Source organism: Palaemon carinicauda, chromosome 9, assembly GCF_036898095.1.
Source record: "Palaemon carinicauda isolate YSFRI2023 chromosome 9, ASM3689809v2, whole genome shotgun sequence".
NCBI lineage: Eukaryota > Metazoa > Arthropoda > Malacostraca > Decapoda > Palaemonidae > Palaemon > Palaemon carinicauda.
The window spans coordinates 61,637,780-61,642,779 of record NC_090733.1 but is presented as its reverse complement, the minus strand read 5'-3'; positions in this window follow the sequence as shown (position 1 = coordinate 61,642,779).

Below are 5,000 nucleotides of genomic sequence, written 5' to 3'. Positions count from 1 at the left end.
AAAAATCCAAGTGTAAAATGTTTGACTCAAGCAAACCAAATATTTAAGAGTATATACCTAATTTTATTTAACAAAGAAAAACTTTTTTCAAATACTGAGGTAACTTGAGAATTTTTTTATACGTTTGGTCATATTGTAATTCAGTGTCAATACTAAAGTGATGAAAGTGTATCGTCTTCTCTTCATTGATTTGATATCATTAATGTATATTTGATATGGTCAGAATATTATTTGGGAAGAAAATGTTGAAATTTTCAAATCAAATAATTAGCATAATAGTTTCATAAAAGCCAAAGAGGACTAGATACTTGTCTTGCAATAAAGTTAATAGCAAGCATTTACAGAAATCTTAATTGAAATCAAACTCCGGGGGTAAAATTGCTGGAAAAAAAGATTAGGAAAACTAACCTTTGGATCAATATTTGCAATATACTTATATTTGGTGCCAGCAAACTTCATACCCGAATAGAATGGAAAGCCTCACGAGATCTTTCTGAAACAAACTGTCAGACCCAAACTTTATGCTTGTTTTGCTTGTATGCCTCTGCACTATGCATGCTGATCTTTGAATCGCTAAATCTGCATTGTCATGAATAGGACGCTGGTGAAGACTAAAAACTTCTCTTTTCAAGACAAAGAATATTAGAGAAGGTGGAGAAATTGTCGGTAGCATAATTTTCTTCTGCTGATTTTCCCTTCCTCATCCTGCCATCATCTCCAGCGTGGCTGTCATCATCGTCTTCGTCCTCATCATCAGCATCGTCAGTATCAATCTGTGGTCCCGACCTCCAGCTCACTGCTGACGTGGAAATGCATCTATCGGCAACCCTAATGAATAAGAAGAGTTCGCGTGCATGAAGGCAGGTGAACGGACTTTGATGTATGACATGATGTAAGACGCAGGACTTTTCCCCGTAAATTACGTCGATAATTACAGTAATCCCGTTGGCATAAAATGCCTTTTTCATGGACGTATAAACCTTTGGCCGCCTCCGATTCTTACAAGCATACAAAGGTATTTCGAATTTTTCCAGCTCTTTATTTTCCCGTTTTATAGCTCCGTCCGGATGTTTATGGATACGATGCGCTAGTATTTATTAGACGATCGTTAACATGCTATCTTTGAAAGGGATCATAATTTTTAGTATTGCCTTTAAGCACCGATTAGATTTGCCACACCACTCTATTATGCGCCTCAATTCCTCTCCAGGAAACACTCGCTGTTCAACTATGGTTTCTCTCTCTCTCTCTCTCTCTCTCTCTCTCTCTCTCTCTCTCTCTCTATTTTTTCATGCATAGCATGAAGAAAAAATTGGCTTTGTATATAAGTGACAGATCAATATGAATATGTTATAAAATCTTTTATTTAACAGTAACTAAACTATCCAGTAGACTTCTAAAATAAAATTACAGTATAAATGCCAAATCAAGTTTCATTGATTAAGGGGTACAAATAGATGCTATCCTAGATATAGAGATTGTATCTGTTCACCTAAGCATTGAATTAACTAGCTGTTAGTCGACTGATGCGGGTCGCAGCTGCGGTGCAGAGAAAGAAATCAAGCGGGTAAGTAAACCGAATGAGTGTGTCGGTCATAACACTTGTATACCATAAAAAAAGGGGGGGGGGGAGAACTACGACAAAGTAATCTTCATCCTTCGTAGATTAAACCATTCAACTGCATAAACGTTATAGAAAGTTATTTTATGCTATTCGCACAATGAATCTCGAAGTCAACCATTGGTTCATGTTTTATGCTTAATCTATCCGGGGATGCCTTAGGCATGAATGTAAACGTGCCTCACAAACATATCTGTAGCTTGGTCTTTATCAAAAAGAAATAAAGTGGTGTATTTGTTAAAACAGATATAATTTCTGGCTTAAACAGAAATTATTTTCTTTTTATATGTATTTTTGTATATATATATATATATATATACATATATATAAACTAAACATTGTCTGCTTACTCCGGCATATGAAAATATATTTTATCATACAGGATATATATATATATATATATATATAGATAGATAGATAGATAGATATATATTTATATATTTATGTGTGTGCATGTGTGCATGTGTGTATGTGTATATGTATATATGTATATACGCAGATATATATATATATATATATATGTGTGTGTGTGTGTGTATGCAGTATATATATATATATATATATATAAAATGCCTTCTTGGAATATTACTTTCGTTTACATTTAATATATAATATCTTCGAACGCATAAATATCGAAGATAACATCTCTTGGGATCAACTGAGTTCCAGGTATGTATCAGGATAAGACAAAAATGCTATGCAAGTGCAAATAATTTGAGGGGGAGAGTAAACCTCATGATTTAGGCTGCGTTATAACAGCAAGACCAGTTGTGAAAACGCAACATCGACCCGTTGCAACATTGGAATTGTTAACTTCAGAAGGAGAAAGAAGAGAGAGAGGGCACTGATTGCCTTGATGAAACCACAGAAACTACTTCATTACAAAAAGAATGTTGGAGTAGTGAGACCACATCTTTTCATAAGTACAATTTATTGAGGAAATTGAAATGAAATAAGTTTTTCGAGTATTTTGTCGTGTTGTTCCTACACGTAATATAAATCATTGACCTCTGATAGAAGTATGGCTATATTTTCCTCTTGGTAAGGATAGAAGATACTCTTTTACTATGGTAAGTACCTTTTTTAAGAGAAGGACACTCCAAAATCAAACCAATATTCTCTAGTCTTGGGTAGTGCCATGGCCTCTGTACCATGGTCTTCCACTGTCTTGGGGTAGAGCTCTCTTAATTGAGGCACGCTATTCTATCTTATTTCTCTTCAACTTGTATTTTTCTTTATAGTTTATAATTTATTCCAATATTGTTATTGTTCTTAAAGCATTTTATTTAGCATCATGCTTTTCCAACTATGGTTATAGTTTAACTAGTAATAATAATAATAATAATAATAATAATAATAATAATAATAATAATAATAATAATAATAATGATAATAATAATAATAATAATAATAATAATAATAATAATAATGGTGATGATTTCTGAACAGTAATAAAATAAAAATAGATATTTCATACATAAACTATATAAAAAGATATATGCCAGCCTATTCAACAAAAAAACATTCGCTGCAAGTTTGAACTTTTGAAGTTACACCGATTCAACTACCTGATTAGGAAGATCATTCCACAACTTGGTCACAGCTGGAATAAAACTTCTAGAATACTTGGTGTATTGATCCTTATGATGGAGAATGTATAGCTTGTAGAATTAACTGTACACCAAAAATTTAAGAACAGGGTGATACTGTCCTGGAAGATCAGAATGTAAAGAATGGTCAGAATTATGAAATAGATTATACAAAATACATAACGAACTAACTAAACGACTACGCCAGAGATTAATATCTACATTAGGAAAGATAAACTTAATACACCGTAAGTTCTTATCCAACAAATTAAGATGGGATTCGGCAGCTGAAGACCAGACATGAGAACGATACTAGAAAAAAAGCAGAAAAAAAGAATTAAAATACTTCTTCAGAATGATTAATTGCAAAATATTCTAGAAGCCATTTTTATCCAATTAAAAAAGAGACAGTCGAATGTATTTCTCAAAAGTAAATTTGTTTTCAAGAATCACACGGGAAATTTTAAGAGCCGTACAAAGTTAAAGAAACATTATCAATGTTGAGATCCGCATGTTGAGGAGCCACTGTCCTCGACCTACTTACAGTCATACTTCAAGTTTTTTTATTGTTGAAATTTATGCCCCATGATTTGCACCAAGCACTAATTTTAGCTAGATCTCTATCAGGGGATTCAGCAACCCCAGATCTACATTCAGGATATGGAACTGATGTAAAGAGGGTAACATCATCTGCATATGCAAGAAGCTTCTTTTCTAGGACAAACCACATGTCATGTATACAGTAAAGTATAAAAAGTAATAGGCCCAGAGCACTACCCTGACGAATACCAGATATTAAAATCCTACACTCACGATGTTGTCTATCAACAACAGCTCTCTGCAACGTATTACTTGAAAAATTCAATAATGATGCTAAGAAAAGACTAACCCACTCCCACTAGAGAGTTAGTGGGTCTTTTGACTAGCCAGATAGTACTACATTGGATCTTTCTCTCTGGTTACGGCTCATTTATTTGCGTCTACACATACACCGAATTATCTGGCCTATTCTCTACATATTCTCTTCTGTCTTCATACACCTGACAACACTGAAATTACCAAACCATTTTTCTTCGCTCAAGGGCATAACAACTGCACTGTATTTGTTCAGTGACTACTTTCCTCTTGGTAAGGGTAGAAGAGACTCTTTAGTTATGGTAAGCAGCTCTTCTAGGAGATGGACACTCCAAAATCAAACCATTAGTGTTGGTAGCGCCATAGCCTATGTACCATGATCTTCCACTGTCTTTGGATAGGGTACACTCAGGCACACTATTCTATCATATTTCTCTTCCTCTTGTTTTTTTTTTAAGTTTTATCATTTATATGTGATATATTTATTTTAATGTTGTTGAAGCTCTTAGAATATCCTATTTTAATTGCTAATTACTTCTTTTTATATTCTAATTATTTCATTATCTCCCTTCCTCACTGGGCTAATTTCCCTGCATCCTGCTTTTCCAACTAGGATTGTAGCTTATCACTTAATAATAATAATAATAATAATAATAATAATAATAATAATAATAATAACTGTTTGAGTTTGAAAACAAGGGCTTCATGATCAACACGGTCAAAGGCAGCACTGAAATCAAGGCCAATTTTAAAAACTTCCTGAACACAATCAAAGGATTTCCTTACATCACTGGAGATTGTAAGAAGGGCATCACCCATTCCAAGGTATTTACGAACGTTGCAGTGGTAGAACTGTAAGCTACGTCGAAGAGGGGGAAAGCTTTGGAGATTCATAGAATTCAAAATTGATCTTGAAATTTTCCATTTCAGAAAAT